General features: G+C 40.6%; 1 protein-coding gene across 13 annotated transcripts in view; it reads right to left on the bottom strand.

The window, feature by feature from the left end:
• The window catches only part of LOC6032190 (peripheral plasma membrane protein CASK), a 614,477-nt gene that overhangs the window by 321,052 nt on the left and 275,603 nt on the right, over positions 1-17,822 (bottom strand). The window lies entirely within an intron of this gene.

Here is a 17,822-nt window from a genome sequence, read left to right as displayed (position 1 = left end):
TGATTTAAGATGTTAAGTAAAAGAGTAGAATTTTATGACAATTTGATAGAATTTATTATTCATTACTAGTTAAACCTATAAATATCATGTTATTGTTCTTACCTCTTTAAATTACTACACTCCAACTCGAACTATTTTTGGCAACAATATAAACTCACAAAACAATGGGAAGAGCAATGACACGTGATGAATTGTGTGCCAAACTGGCTGTGGGCGATCATGATGCGGAAGATTTTCGTTGTCCGTTCCGGGGCCATCCTTTCTCCAGACACAATTATCACAATAGGTCCGCTGGAGGGCGGTTCTCTTGCTCTGCAGAATAATAGAACCAGATTTTTTTTTGGAAATGCATCCTGATGACGAGGGTTGTGTCTTGAAACTACCACCCCGAGGGTGTTTCCACGAGAAAGAGTGCTGCTTGTTCAACAAGGATTTCGGCTTTTGTCCATCCTTTGGTGTGCAAAGCTACCAGAGGTCTTGGCTTCAGGTTATTACAGCGATGTTCTCAAAACATCTTTGAATGAAATTATTGAGTTATTTTTTAAAAAGTATTTTAAACTTTATAGTTTTAAAGAAACTTCTGGGTATTTCAAAGCTCTGAAAAGTATTATTCAAGGTCGGCCATTCGGCAGCCATGTTTGTTAAAAAAATCTATCAAATTTTGATTCAGAATGTTTCAATCAAAAAAAGGTTATCATTGTGTTGTTTGTAGAAGCCTTTTTCATATCGTGATTATTTTTTCATTTCAATTTACTATTTCTGCATCCTAGATACAGAACCGTCAGTGACCGTCATCCCCATAGTTTGCATGGAACTTACTTAACGATTTAGCTATAGTGTAAACTTAATTAAATAGTCTTTTATTCAGGCTAAAGCTGTTCACATGCAGTATCTAATATGCATTCCTGGAGATTTCCTGAAAATATTTTTCAATTCTGTTTCTTTTGCTTTTAAAGGGGATTGCTTCTTTTATCTTGTATCCCCTTTTAATTTGATCAAACAAACAAAATCTTGTACCATCGCAATCCTTCCACTGCTGGCAAGATAATTTCAGTACGATACGAAACAGTTGTGTGTACTTTATCATAATCACAGCAGGATTCGCATAAATAAAGACATCTCTGTGTACCTCGGTGCGCTCCACTGGCAACGAAATGAAATATTTCAAACGAACGATTGTGCACGATAGCAAACATTCGGAGCGGGGCAAAAAAAACCATTTAGAAAGGACCTGAATCGAAACAGATTTGATTCTGCTGTTTCGCTGTCTCTGTAGCCGGCGGGGCGCATTTCATTTCCTCTCGTGCAGAGTCCGACGAGCATCCCAAGATAAAAACGTAAACACACAAACGACATCGAATGTCAGCGCGAGTGTCACCACGACTGACAGTCGGAGGAATCAACGTCCAACGTCGGAAGTTCGACTCTCGGCGTGTGAGTGGAACTTGCCGTTCACTTCTTTGTTGTTTGTGCTCGGATGTGATGGACAGCCCTTTTTTGTTGTTGTTGTTGTTGTTGCTATAATTTATATTGTATGAGTTTGAGCTTGCACTGTTACTGGGCTGGGCTCTCTTGATCACAAAAGGGAGAATCAATTTAAATCTGACATAGACTGCGACTTGACAAAAGAACGCCTTGAAAAAAAACTATTAAAAATCATACAGTAAAATTTACACAAATCAAAAATTATTTTTCTACTCTTCGTTTCGCGATAACCTGGCAAATAGTGTGCGTGGAGCGCTATATCTCACGTGCAACAATGAATCATCTTTGCGGCAAACTTTCCATGGTTGGTCGGCCCGCTTTGAAAATTTTACAGTTGATTTTTCAAAACCTCATTTGACATTCATATAGTATATTCGGTTGTATGCCCTGGTAAGGCAGCAATTTTTCATTTCTTTTTTAAGCAACCCTTAAAAATTGGTTTTAGATTTCAAAAAAGTGTCCACGTGGTTTATGGATGGTTCCTGAGGCAAAACTCTGTCATATAATACGTCACTTAGAGAGCAATACAGTTTCCACAAATATAATTTCTTTGTATCTTATCATTTGGATGAAATTTCGTCATTGTATTCCCTATGTCAAAAGAAGTCCTTTTGCATCATTATTTTTCCTATACAAGTCTCTATACAAAATGGGAATGTAAATGTATAAAATTATGTAAACTGTGAAGGAAGTTTCTGATAAAATAAACTTTAAATTTCAAAACAAAACAAAGAGGAATCGAACTTTCCAGCCATTAAAAAAGCATTGGTGGTTTCTCTTCATATTTTTTTTAAATTAAAATTAAAAATGATAAAAATTTCCGAAACTGATCCAGGTTTTCAAGCATGGAAATCGTCAAAAACAAGAAAATATAAAATATGTGTAAAATCCAAGAATAAAAGAAAAATAAATGAGTGGGTGTTCTTTTTAGAATGTAACTATTTTGAAAGGGCGTAATATTGAATGTTTGGCCCTTTTGAAATGTAAGTCTTGGTTTAAAAAAACTAAAAGATTTTTTTCGAAAAGATCGGAAAATTTCACGAATGTTTCATATTTTAAACATTGAAAATCGGACCATTAGTTGCTGAGATATCGACATTAGAAAATAATATGTTGTTTGGGTGGGACTTAGAAAACATAAATTTTCCAGTTTTTAAACCTTTGCATGGCAATATCTCAGCAACTTAGGGTCGTATCAACAAGTTCAAAAATGCAAAATATAGAGAATTTTCCCAGCTTTTCAAAACTATTTTTTTCAAAAGTGAACAAACATGTGCACTAATTTTAAAGAATGAAAAACTGCGATTATTTTCAAAAAAGTCACCTAAAAATGGATTTCACTTGAAAACGGTGCACTTTATTTAAATTTCACTCATGTACTTTTTGATTGCAAATTTGATTTTACATCGAAAAATGAAGTTAAAAAAATTTTGCGACCAATTTTTCAATTTTTTCAAAAATTCATTATTCGCTCAAAGAATTTTTGCACAACCTGGACATTTCTGAAAAGTTGGCATTTGATGTCCTCTAAAACAAATCAAAAAATAAAAAAAATAAAAATAGTGTTTTTTGCAAATCAAGTTTCAGTAACAAAAAGTTAAATAAAAAATCACCAAAAATTTTTTTATCATGTATCATTTTTTTCCAGTGTAGTCCGTATCCATACGTACAACTTTGCCGAAGATACCAAATCGATCAAAAAATTCCTTCAAAAGATACAGATTTTTGAATTTTCATCAGTGTTGCAAATGAGTGATAGAAAAGCTATCAATAGATTATCTCTGCACCAAAAATATCCGAAAGTATATCGGCCGTCACTATAGCTTGTGAGATCTCTTCTTGTGTCTCGTCATTCCCAGCGATGTCATTTTCTCTCTATCACTCCTCCCCTTTTCCTCGACTATGCGCTCTCACCGCTGAGTCTCTCAATCTCTCCGAAAACTGCAATGAGAGAACGCGAGATGGCGATTAGGAGCCGACCTCGCATGACGTCCCGCTAAACTACGTTTGCAAAATAAGTTTTGTGGCGGCTTTTGTGGTTAAACGATGTTACGGTAGGATGATCGTGGAAGCGGGAATGAGAGAGAAAAGGTAAATGTCCATCGCGAGTGTGTTAACACGAAAACTTGTTCGGCTATGTTCGGCGCTGAGAGTTTCAATGAGGAGAGAAGAGCAGTTGTATTTGACGCATGAATATTCAGGCGGGATAATTGTAGTTGCACAGAGCTGATATTTTGATATTTTAACAACCCTGATTTTCATACATCATTTTTGTATGGCCAGCTGCCAAATTTGTATGGAAAATTATATGGACAAACCAATGATGCAAAATGGCTTCTTTGGGCATACCGAAAGGCACCAAAAGAAGTTTCAGTCGGATGAAAAAATACAAAAATTAAAATTTAAGAACAAAGACCGATTTCGTAGAGAATTGCTCATATAAATCGCGAAATAATTTGCGGAAATTGCTTTGAAAGTCTGTAAAAAAACATGTTGAAATTTTGGAAACACAACAAATTCAAACCGAATAACCTTTAAATTAAAAACAATTTCCGAGATAACGCGGTTATTCGATATTCGGAACAATGTTTGGCTCAACATCGAAACCCGGGGCACACTTTGGGAGCTTCAGTTATCAATTTACCAGGATAAAAAATGATATCCGTAATGTCAGGGGAAAAGTTCCACCAAACCGAACACCACACTCCCACTGTACTTCTGTCAGATCGATACGAAGACAGACAGGTTGAATAAATATTAATGGATTCGACAGCAGACCCAAACACCATTGTTATCGAGAAAAGTTTGGTTTTGAGCGTGAGCATGGGGTTTGTTTTTGTGTGAAAAGATTTGACAGGTTACATCATCTACAGTGGAATTTCAGGTGATGACTTCTGGAAATGTCATGATTTTGCATAGGAAGATATAAATTTTGCTTCGCTGGCAGTGTTTTGACAAAAAAAAATTAATCATGATTTTTGTATTCTTTTTTTTTAATTCATAACTTATTTTCATTAGGTCCTATTAGGTGCAGCGACCAGGTTGGAACCGAGGATCACCCAGGATGCCCCACAGCTCAGCCGAACTGTAGAGGTGCTCAGGCTTCCTCCTTCGAGGATTTTTGTATTCCTTGTCAAGATATAGAAATCAAAATTGCTCAAAGATTGGCAAAAAAAACGTGTACATGTTCAACTTTCTTCCAGAAAAGTTGACGACTTCACTTAAAAGCGCCTGAAACACGTCGCAAAATCAGCAAATAAAATAGACATCATTTGGCAGATTTTTTTAAGAAAATTTGCTCAGAATCTAATATGAATATAGCTCAACCATATCTCAAACAAAGATTCCAGTTGCACTCTAGTACATAGAGCCAGAATTTCTATAAAAGTAAAAACAAAAACACGCTAACACATTGATGCCCATTCTGTTCACAGAACAAAAAAAAACAACTATTATGTGCCCCCAAATGTAGGCACAAACCAGTGCGCCATCTATCTGCCTGAGGCATGCAATAAGCAAATTCCACGTGTGTGACTTGTCGTGTGATGATGTACCTTTATTCTAGAGTAAAAAAATACAGAATGTCCTCCTGTATGTTATCGCTGTGCTCTGGCAAGCACCAGACTCCTGTTGTTTAACGACGTGACGACAAAAGAAGATTTTCTCGCCGTGGGGTATGAAAAAACATAAGCAAATATTATTTTCACCACTCCACAAAACGTCAGAAGTCGTCCTGTCAAGCGTCCCCCCCCCCCCCACCCTCATTTTTTTGGTTTTGCGAACTTTGACGCTTGCTGCAGCAACAACCGAGAGCTGGAAAAATAACAGTTTAAAATTCATGTATGTCTTTTTACTGCCTGAAACCAGCCCCCCCTCAGTTCACCCTCCTTCTTATTTTCGAAGTTATTCGAAGAAAAGTGTTTCTAATATCATTCTTCAAACCCGGATGAGAGGGCGGGTGCAGAACGATGTGACAATTGTCCCAGGAAGACTTGCAACCCCCACCGGGTGTTGCTCAGAACGGCGCAAATGCAGTAGATTGTCTTCGAAAATCATCGTAGAAATTTGAATAAAATTCAAGTTTCAGCAATAATAACCAAATATAAAACATAAACCAGCATACAACTATCAAATAAGTTAAGACGACCTCAGAGTTGGTCACAATCTTTGACGAAAATGTTTCCCACGAAAACGTGCATCCAGCACGCCGTTCAACCCATCTCGTGCTGTGGCCCATAACTTGAGGCGCACTACCAACTCGGAGCCCATGTCCTCGAAGCTCGTAAAGTGGTAAATTCTGCTCCCAGCTGCAGTGACACCTCGGCGTTTTTATGCTTACACATTCCGTTGTTTACTTTTCATTAAAAAAAATGTGAAAATCGATGCGCCTGTAACCCGCTTAGCTGCTTGGCTAAGCTTGAGAACGGTGCGAAAGCCCGGGACATGACAAGAATTTCGTGTGTTACCATTTCAGGGCGTGCCTTCTGGGATTTTACAGGTTCAAATTCCGGGCCAAACATGTCTGCTTTGTTGAATGCTTACTGGAAAAAATAAATTATTATTCTTCAAACTTCTAGAAACATGATTTAACTATAAACTATTCATAATCAAACTTTGACGTCCGCCATATTTTACAGCCACTAACTCAGAACCGCTTTCTAACGAAAAGTTCAAACTCCAATCAAATTGATTTTCTGCAAGCAGATTCAAAAATCCGCTTCGCGTAATCCACTGAAAGTTTTAGTTAGCTTCCTGAGAGCAGAGTCGCATCCTGATGCTGAAGTTGTAACCTAAACTATCGTGGATCATAAAATTGTAAAGTGCTACTCAAGTCAAAAGGCGAGTCATTAATACCTGCTAGAGGGTGACGATTCTCGAGATTTTCAATTTCCCGGGAATCGAGAGTTGAATTTGGCCATTTCCCGGGAATTCCCGGGACCCGGGAGTTTTTTTTACGCCAATAGTGGCAATAATTTCTTTTCAATCAATTAAGTTACATTTAACTCATACTTATTCTATAAAACGTTAACTTCAGTATCCTCTTTATATGATGAACTATATCTACCTTTTGATTATTTTTTTTCTGAATCTGCAAATGCAAGATCGTTTCTTGTGATTTTTGGGACTCAAAATTGTAGTTTAAAATAATAACGAATCTTTATTCGCACTGAGTGATTTTTCAAAAGTTTCACAAGCTTGTTGCAAAATTTTTGTGAAGTAAAAAAAAAACGAAGTTGACTTTATAGCTGTCGGCCACCATTGCTAGTACCAACCACTAGTGTCTTCCTTTTTATCTACAAGGACTTCGCCGCCCTGGGCTCCTAAGTGTATGAAAGTATGGCACGGAGCGACGGCGCCGAATACCCGTATTTACACTAAGAATTTTAGAGCGCCCGCCGCGGGATTCGAACCGGCGGCCTCTGGATTGTGAGTCCAGTGCACGGTCCGATTGATCCACACGGGCGGGACATAAGTAAAAAAAGCTTATGTATAATTTCCCAGAATCGAGATATGTGCAATATGATAAACAACGAATTAAAAACAACAATTTAAACTTGTTTTTTTTCCTGTTTAGGGTCACCTGTATATATTAATTGAAGAAATATTTCTTCAATTAATATATGGGTCATTCCATCTGAAGCGGAACAGCATTTGAAAATTACCATCTCCGATTCTGCTCAAATTTGGCAGAGCTGTTGAGAGTCTCAAGTAATCTCAAGTACTTAAAACTATAAAATTCGATATCTCTGGAACGAAACATATTCCTTTCTGTCGATAAGTGATTCTTATGTAAAATCGGACGGGGATTACAATGGTGAGGTCAAATTTAAAAAATAAATAGGGTTGTTTTGAGATACGGTCATTTAAAGTTTTACAATACACGTAGAAAAATTTTTTAATCTAAATTTTGATCACGGAAATGGATTCTACGTCCAATTTCCTTCAAAATTGAGTCTAAGACCGACCCTCTAAGATTAGTGGTTCCTGAGTTATCATCGTTTGAAAATAGGGGTTTCGCTCAAAAATCGCCAAAATGTCGTTTTTTTTGGGAGGGTACAAAAATGGAGGGGGTGGTCCGATTTGGATGAAATTCGGGATTTTTGCATGTTTTGATAGTCTCAACAGCTCTGCCAAATTTGAGCAGAATCGGAAATGGTAATTTTCAAATTTGCATTTTTTCTTGCACACTTCAGGTGGAATGACCCATATACAGTTGACCCTAAACAAGAGAAAAATCAGGAAACCCGAATGTTCACAATTTTTTCCAAAATATAATTGAATATTGAGATTAACGTGAAACGCAAACTGACTTATTGACATCAAAAAAGGAAATTACCTCGATACAGTGAAATTACCCTAGGGATGATTGCTATGCTCGAGAGAGGATATGGAAATTGAGTTTATTTTGAAAAAGCATTTCCTTCTTATAGAAATAATAAATAAAATTTTCAAAAAACTTTAGATTTCGTTTCTGGGGTGTAACTGCTAAATGCTAAGTGCTTCAAGATAAATTTTGGGGTCCAATTGGGTCCTAAAATGAAGCTTAGATGGCTGATTTTATTGTTTTCAGCGATAAAGCTTATTTTTCTGAGTACAATGACCCTTTGTACGACCACAAAGAGTTTAAAATGGATTTTTAAAAATTATCCTCGCGGTCCTTCTTGACAGAAAAGCTCCTACTTGACAGCTCGTTCCAAGGGGACCATAGTTGATCCATCGAAAAAATGTTGTCTTGTCAAATTTTTTTTTTGCATTGAAAGGAAAAAAAAGAGATCAGAAATGGTTTTAAATTGTGTTTTTTACCGTTGTACATGAAAATTGACATAGGGCTTTAGTCCCCAATTGTTTTTGGCTTCTCTCAATTATAGTTATCAGATTATAGAGTCAGAGAAGCATTAGTTTATTCGAACTTGGACATAGAACATTGAACTTTCAAGAATTGAGAATTTTTCAGATAATTTTCTGATAAGTTTATATAAGTATAAAATTTCCCGGGAATCTCGACCGAATTTCCCGGGAATCTAGAGGTCCAAAAATGGTCGATTTCCCGAGAATTCCCACTCGTCACCCTCTAATACCTGCACAAAATGACGTTCTTAACTCAAATTGGCCAAAATGTACGTGCAACAAGATAGCATGAGCACGACGAATTGACAATTTCAAAGGCAATTTATTCACACTGATTATAAAATTGATAACACATAAATAGCTTTTCTTAAACCATGTCGTGGAAATGGTCTTAAAAATTTTCAAAGCTAAAGCTACAGTTTTTCAGCTTTTCTCACCGGCAATCCACACGCAGCAGCCATAACTAAAGACGATGCATGTGATGTGTGCCGAGTCCTGCGGTCCGGATCTCCCGGGCAAGCCCGAGTCACGTCAAGCAAAAAAAAAGCACTCGCACACGTGCGGTGACCGAGATAAGAAAGGGTTGTTTTGCGCCGCGGAAATAGATCTTCGCACCGAGCTTTTTTTTGCGTAAAGACGCAACAGCTCAACTGCAAACAGAAACGGCGCTGGGGATTTGGCGTTTTTATGACCGGACCGGATGTGAAGATGAAGAAGGATTCCACCAAGCGCCGTTTGATGTCGGAGCTGGACACAGTGGCGTGCCGAAAAGGGTCTCCAAATCAAAGGAATATCGGAAAGATCTGAATGGGATTTGCAATTACTCCAGATCAACAAGAACCCATTGAGTCTTGTTTTATCTTTATTGGCTAAATATGCAAAATGCTTATTACACTACTCGACAAAACAAAACTTGTGTCAAGGGATTAACGATACCTCATCCGTTCCTGAGAGAAAAGGCATCCCGAATCCGATGCAATCGACATAATTTGATTTTATGTCCACGCGGACTGACGAGAAGTTGGTACATTTTTTAACATAAAAAATCGAACAATTTAAAAAAAACCATTCGTCTCCTCCCAATTATATGAGCCATCTACAAGAATATGGAAGCGCCTGGTGCATAGCCATTTCCTTTAAGCACAACGGAAACAACCAATACAAATGTATAAAAAAGTTGTCAAGTTCTCGAGGGGTCCACAGCTAGCATTTTTTGTACGATTATAAAAAATAAATATTAAAAGTTTAAAATTAATTTATTCAAAAAACAGATTTTTTGATTTATTTGTTTACTGAAATTTTATGTATCTCAAAGGTCTATGGGTACTTCGGGATGTCCATGGTCATCCAAGGACTGCCTGGAGTTAAGATCTACGAGTCTACCGCCGTAGCAAGCAAGAGGTCGTCGGATGTTGACCCCGAATCTTGTGTGTATAGCATCAGTGCATATGGTAGACTACTATATGAATGTGTTGGGATGTTCATGGTCATCCGAGGACTCCCTGGAGTTAAGATCTACGAGTCTACCGCCGTAGCAAGCAAGAGGTCGTCGGATTTTGACCCCGGTTCATGTGCGTATAGCATCAGTGCATATGGTAGACTACTGTATGAATGTGTTGGAATGTCCATGGTCATCCGAGGACTCTCTGGAGTTAAGATCTACGAGTCTACCGCCGTAACAAGCAAGAGGTCGTCGGATTTTGACCCGGAATCTTGTGTGTATAGCATCAGTGCATATGGTAGACTACTATATGAATGTGTTGTGATGTTCATGGTCACCCAAGGACTCCCTGGAGTTAAGATCTACGAGTCTACCGCCATAAAGCAAGAGGTCGTCGGATTTTGACCCTGGATCATGTGCTTCATTCATTCACATTCATATAGTAGTCTACCATATGCACTAATGCTATACGCACATGATCCGGGGTCAAAATCCGACGACCTCTTGCTTGCTACGGCGGTAGACTTGTAGATCTTAATGGTCATCCGAGGACTCCCTGGTTTTAAGATCTATGAGTCTACCGCCGTAACAAGCAAGAGGTCGTCGGATTTTGACCCCGAATCTTGTGTGTATAGCATCAGTGCATATGGTAGACTACTATATGAATGTGTTGTGATGTTCATGGTCACCCAAGGACTCCCTGGAGTTAAGATCTACGAGTCTACCGCCGTAACAAGCAAGAGGTCGTCGGATTTTGACCCTGGATCATGTGCTTCATTCATTCACATTCATATAGTAGTCTACCATATGCACTAATGCTATACGCACATGATCCGGGGTCAAAATCCGACGACCTCTTGCTTGCTACGGCGGTAGACTCGTAGATCTTAACTCCAGGGAGTCCTTGGATGACCATGCATATCCCAACACATTCATGTAGTAGTCTACCATATCCACTGATGCTATACGCACATGATCCGGGGTCAAAATCCGACGACATCTTGCTTGTTACGGCGGTAGACTCGTAGATCTTAACACCAGGAAGTCCTTGGATGACCATGAACATCCCAACACATTCATATAGTAGTCTACCATATGCACTAATGCTAAACACACAAGATTCGGGGTCAAAATCCGACGACCTCTTGCTTGTTACGGCGGTAGACTCGTAGATCTTAACTCCAGGGAGTCCTTGGGTGACCATGAACATCCCAACACATTCATATAGTAGTCTACCATATGCACTGATGCTATACGCACTAATCCGGGGTCAAAATCCGACGACCTCTTACTTGTTACGGCGTTAGACTCGTAGATCTTAACTCCAGGGAGTCCTTGGATGACCATGGACATCCCATTACATTCATATAGTAGTCTACCATATCCACTGATGCTATACACACATGATCCGGGGTCAAAATCCGACGACCTCTTGCTTGCTACGGCGGTAGACTTGTAGATCTTAACACCAGGGAGTCCTCGGATGACCATGAACATCCCAACACATTCATACAGTAGTCTACCATATCCACTGATGCTATACGCACATGATCCGGGGTCAAAATCCGACGACATCTTGCTTGTTACGGCGGTAGACTCGTAGATCTTAACTCCAGGGAGTCCTTGGATGACCATGAACATCCCAACACATTCATACAGTAGTCTACCATATGCACTGATGCTATACGCACATGATCCGGGGTCAAAATCCGACGACCTCTTGCTTGTTACGGCGGTAGACTCGTAGATCTTAACTCCAGGGAGTCCTTGGATGACCATGAACATCCCAACACATTCATACAGTAGTCTACCATATGCACTGATGCTATACGCACATGATCCGGGGTCAAAATCCGACGACCTCTTGCTTGTTACGGCGGTAGACTCGTAGATCTTAACTCCAGGGAGTCCTTGGATGACCATGAACATCCCAACACATTCATACAGTAGTCTACCATATGCACTGATGCTATACGCACATGATCCGGGGTCAAAATCCGACGACCTCTTGCTTGTTACGGCGGTAGACTCGTAGATCTTAACTCAGGGAGTCATTGGATGACCATGAACATCCCAACACATTCATATAGTAGTCTACCATATGCACTGATGCTATACGCACATGATCCGGGGTCAAAATCCGACGACCTCTTGCTTGCTACGGCGGTAGACTCGTAGATCTTAACTCCAGGCAGTCCTTGGATGACCATGGACATCCCGAAGTACCCATAGACCTTTGAGATCCATAAAATTTTAGTAAACAAATAAATCAAAAAATATGTTTTTTAAATAAATTAATTTTAAACTTTTAATATTTATTTTTATAATCGTACAAAAATGCTAGCTGTGGACCCTCGAGAACTTGACAACTTTTTTATACATTTGTATTGGTTGTTTCCGTTGTGCTTAAAGGAAATGGCTATGCACCAGGCGTTTCCATATTCTTGTAGATGGCTCATATAATTGGGAGGAGACGCATGGTTTTTTTTAAATTGTTCGATTTTTTATGTTAAAAAATGTACCAACTTCTCATCAGTCCGCGTGGACATAAAATCAAATTATGTCGATTGCATCGGATTCGGGGATGTCTTTTCTCTCAGGAACGGATGAGATATCGTTAATCCCTTGACACAAGTTTTGTTTTGTCGAGTAGTGTTATTGGCTAAAAATTAATCTTTCAAACAAATTCATCAAATTGATTCATATGTCAGTCGAGTATCGACCATCGATTGCTGCGATCCTTGTCTAACATCGAAGTAACAATGTAAACAGGGGTAAAAGTGACAGACGCAACATTCTGCGACTTGCCATTGTAGATCAGACTTTATGTGAACCAATATCCAACATCCCACCTCGTAACGCCGCCAATGGATCAACTTTGCTCTAGTATTTTTTTTTGTCTTCTTTTCATCAGATGCACTTCCTCACTTACCCCATTCCGCGTGTTATGCATGCAAATTGATAATATTGGCACTGTGGTATCCTCTCTCTCTCTCTCTGGAGCCACCACGGTTGATGATCCGTGTACAAGTCATGTACACACCAGCCGAGTGCGCGTCACACACCAAAGCGAGTACTTGTTGTTTTTTGTACGCTGGCTTGGAAAAATCAATTTCCCGTCCTTTCCATTGATTATGTAAATCCGACGCCCAGGTTACGTAAGCCGGGATGATCCGTCCTGGTGCGACTTTCAGCCCGTTGTGGAGACGCATGGTCCATCGTTCAACAATCAGTCCATTTTTCAGTAAACGCTGTTCGAATCGAAGACCTAACCCCAAATACAACGGTTCAAGTCTTGTCGCCCGTCTCTTATCTGGTCACGATGAATTCTGCCAGGCGCTCATTTGAGAACCGTTCCCCGGGGGACACTTTCCAAAGAGGCGGGTTCCGAACTCGCTTAATTAATTCAATTATTTACCTGTGTTTTCGGCGAAGGGAAGACACCAAAACGCGGTCGTTTGCCATGATTAGAGCCCCAATTTGGAAGCTAGCAAATCGTGATTAAATTCAAATTTAACAGGGATAAATATTTTACGGGAATTTTCCCGATCCAGGCAACAGCCACCATGATTTAGCTGCTTCTGCAAGGAAAAGCTGAATTAAATCTGATAATAATATCTGCTGTTTTACGACGAAGGCAAGCTAATTTCGTCCGACAAAGCAACACGACCCTGAGGTGGTGCGTGGCGCTTCTCCATCAAAATTCACTTTGGGCCTGGAATTATGCAAATTTCGTGACGAGATTCCAATCCCACGCCGAGGTGGATTGTCCGACAAATAGGAAGAATGTGTTTTTTATACGCTTCGGTAAAAATTTTCCGCTGAGCAGCGCAGAAAATTGTCCCCGAAGAAAATAAGGAGGGGTCAAATATTAGAGAAGAGGGCATTGTTATCCGAGCATTCGTTGGTGAAGGTTGTCTGAATCAACATGACTCGTCGCGTCCCGGCGCAAAACGCCGGCAATATTGCCCTACCTGCGGCTCAAGCAGGCAAAAAAGTGGGAATTTCCAAAAGGAAGGTTGAGGCCTCAACTGATGGCCAAAAACCGGGAATTTCAAAAGGAAGGTGCTTTTGGAAGTGACATCGAACAGCAAAAAGACGAAAAAGAGCGACGGTACTGTACCGATGGATGAGGAGGAGGAGAACTCTTCATCGCACGAGGAGCAGCTTTTGAAGAACAACAAGTTCGCTGGACTGCCTGACGAGGACCAGGTAGCGGAAGCAAAGGAGAATGAAGTGAAACAGCGAAAGGAGAAACTGCCTCCTTTTATGTGCGGCAATCAGCAGCAACGATCGACTTTCGAGCGGGGCTGGTTGAACTCATCAAGTCTGGGAAAGTCCTAGGCAACATTCGTCTGTGTCAGGACGGATTTAAGGTGCTGGTGCAATCCAGGCAGCACTATCAACTGGTCAAGGATTACTTGACCGAAAACGAGGCGGAGTACTTTACCCATGATGTCGTCATGGATAAGCCGTACAAAATCGTCGTCAGAGGTCTGTACGACATGCCAGTGGAGGAATTAGCTGCCGAGCTAAAAGTTTTGAAACTGGATGTGTTGGCCGTGCACAAAATGAGCCGACGCAACAAAGACATCAAGTACCGTGACCAGCTCTACCTGCTGCATTTGGCTAAGGGATCGACGACGCTTCCTGAGCTGAAGGCAATTCGAGCGGTTTTCAACATTATCGTGTCGTGGGAGCGATACCGACCAGTGCATCGTGACGTCACACAATGCTTCAACTGCCTGGGTTTCGGGCACGGAGGTAAGAACTGCCACCTGAAGCGTCGTTGCGCCAAATGTGGTACCGATGCGCACATCACATCCCAGTGCATCCAAGATTCGCTGGTGAAGTGCCTCAACTGCAACGGTGAGCACTCGTCAACCGACCGAAAGTGCCCCAAGAGAGCTGAGTTCGTGAAAATTCGGCAGCAAGCATCGACGAAGAATCAGCCTCAGCGTCGTAGAACTCCTCCAGCCCTGGTGGAGCAAAATTTTCCACCTCTTCAACCGCGACGCCAGGTCCCGAACTTGGCACCGTTGCCGTTGGATCCCAGGAAGAGAGCTGAGATGAATCATCCACGGCCGGGTTCCAGCCAGGAGCCGAGACCGCCACCACCGGGCTTCAGCCAGGAGCCAAGACCAACCCAAGAACCAGCAGTTGAGGAAAATGGTAATGATCTTTACACCTCAACCGAACTCCTCAATATTTTCAAACAGATGTCCGCTGCACTGCGTGGATGCAAAACCAAGACCCAGCAGATTGAAGTGCTGACCTCGTTCGTCATCCAGTATGGATCGTAGGTCCCTCAAGCTGCTGAATTGGAACGCTTGCTCCATTAGGAGGAAGAATTTAGAGCTGGTGGATTTTCTTCGCGAGAAGGAGATCGACGTAGCTGCCATCACGGAAACTCATCTGAAGCCCGGTGAAAAAGTTTATCTGCAAAACTACAAGATCGCGACGCAGCTCGATAGGACCACCTCTGGAGGAGGAGGTGTGCTTGTCGCTGTTCATCGTGATCTCAAGCCACGCCGGCTGCCACACTTCAAGCTGGACATCATCGAGGCCGTTGGGGTGGAAATTCCCACTTCGGTTGGCCCAGTACTCTTCATTGCTGCATACTGCCCACGTCAGGTGAATTCCAGAGATGGTTCAGCAGCAAAACTGAAGAGCGATATCCAGAAGCTGACACGGCGGAGCGCAAAGTACATCATCGCTGGTGACCTCAACGCGAAGCATGAAGTTTGGGGCAACAGCAGGAGGAATCGGAACGGAGTGATTCTGCACAACGATCTGCAAAACGGATACTACAACGTTGTGAGTCCGGATCGTCCAACGAGGGTGGCTCGGTCTGGGAATCACTCAATCATCGACTTCTTCATTACCAATATGGCTGAGAACGTGGCTCATCCTGAGGTGTTTGAAGAGTTGAGTTCTGATCACTATCCGGTGGTTGTGGAGGTTGGAGCTTCCGTTACTCCGCAGCGGCAACCAACCCGGAAAGATTACCACAACGTTGACTGGCAGCAGTTTCAGCAAGTGGTCGACAGCAACATCGACTATGATCAACACCCGGAAACTTCTGCCGATATTGATCGTTCGCTGGAGGTGATCCAGCAGGCTATCAACCAAGCAGAGGCTGCCAACGTTCGGGAGGTTCCTGTTAATTTTAAGGTAACTGATATTGACGTAGATACTAAACACTTGATTAGACTTAGGAATGTTTATAGGAGACAATATCAACGGACTGGGGACTATGACAAAAGATTTCAGTTAACAATTTGAACAAAATCATACAAGACCGACTTGACAATATCAGAAATCAAGAATTTTCAAAACATGTAAGCCAGCTTGGGAATTATTCAAAACCATTTTGGAAACTTTCAAAAGTTCTTAAAAACAAACCAAAGCCTATTCCTCCTCTTATTGTTGAGGATTCTCCTTTGATTACATCCGAGGAAAAGGCAAATGCACTTGGGCTTCATTTTGTTAGTTCACATAATCTTGGCGCTTCCATGACCAGCCGTAAAGAAACATCAGTTGCCAATAGTATTTCAACAATCAATGACTCTACCTTTGAATTTCCTGCAGATTCCCATGTTTCTGGTGAGGAAGTCAAAGTTGCAGTTAAACAAATGAAAAATATGAAAGCTCCTGGCTTTGATAACATTTTAATCTAGTGTTGAAAAAACAGAGTGATCAGTTCTTTCAACATCTAGCCAATATTTTCAATAAATGTTTGCAACTTGGTTACTTCCCCACCAATTGGAAACTGGGCAAAGTCATACCAATTTTGAAGCCTCAAAAGATCCAACATCGCCAACAAGTTATCGTCCCATTAGTCTTTTGAGTAGTCTGTCCAAACTCTTTGAGAAGGTCATCTATTCAAGGCTTTTGGATTTTACCAACGATAATAATATAATTTTGAACGAGCAGTTTGGCTTCCGAAAGGGACATAATACTGCTCATCAGCTTACGAGAGTAACTAAAATCATCAAGCAGAACAAGCTTGAGTCTAAATCAACTGCTATGGCTTTGTTGGATGTTGAGAAGGCTTTTGACAATGTTTGGCATGATGGTTTGATACATAAACTGTATTTATACGGTTTTCCAATGTATCTTATCAAAATTATCCAGCACTATCTTTCGGAGAGATCGTTCAGGTTTTTCTGAATGGGATTGCTTCTGGATTATTCAACATTGATGCTGGGGTTCCCAAGGAAGTATTCTTGGCCCACTTCTGTACAATATTTTTACATCTGATTTGCCTACTCTTCCTGGTAATGGTGTGTTGTCACTTTTTGCTGATGACACTGCCGTTATTTATAAGGGTAAAATAACCAGATATTTAGTTGGCCGTCTTCAGAAGGGTCTTGACGTTCTTTCCGAATACTTTGGCGACTGGAAAATTCGCATAAATGCAGCCAAAACTCAAACCATCATTTTTCCACTTTCCAAATCGGCCCGATTTGCCCAAAGGATGATGTTTTGATTAAAATGAATGATGTTTCGATACCCTGGTCAAAGGAAGTTGTCTATTTAGGTCTCATACTTGACTCGAAACTATTGTTTCGGCAGCATGTAGATAAAATATTGAACAAGTGCAGCATTCTCATCAGGTGTTTGTATCCTTTAATTAACAGAAAATCAAAGCTATCTTTGAAAAATAAGCTAGCAGTTTACAAACAAATAATTTACCCCGTTATTGAGTATGCAGTACCTGTTTGGGAGTGTTGCGCTAGAACTCATAAATTGAAGCTCCAGCGTGTCCAAAACAAGGTACTCAAAATGGTTTTGAATGTTCCTGGCTGGACAAGATCAAGTGAGGTTCATGAATTAGCAGAAGTAAAAATGTTGGATCAGAAGATTCAAGAAAAATGTTTGAAATTCAGGGAAAAATGTGCTATATCTGAATACCCCTTGATTCAAGGATTGGTTTAGTTTATGGTAAGATTAAGTTAGTTTTAGGTTAGGTTATGTTTTCTTAATTTTTTTCCTCATTGTACCTAGTGTTACAAAAATGATAAATCATATACTTTTAAAGTTA

Source organism: Culex quinquefasciatus, chromosome 1 (genome assembly GCF_015732765.1).
Source record: "Culex quinquefasciatus strain JHB chromosome 1, VPISU_Cqui_1.0_pri_paternal, whole genome shotgun sequence".
In the NCBI taxonomy this organism is placed as follows: domain Eukaryota; kingdom Metazoa; phylum Arthropoda; class Insecta; order Diptera; family Culicidae; genus Culex; species Culex quinquefasciatus.
The sequence above is the reverse complement of the archived record's forward strand: the minus strand, read 5'-3'. Positions and strand labels throughout refer to the sequence as shown.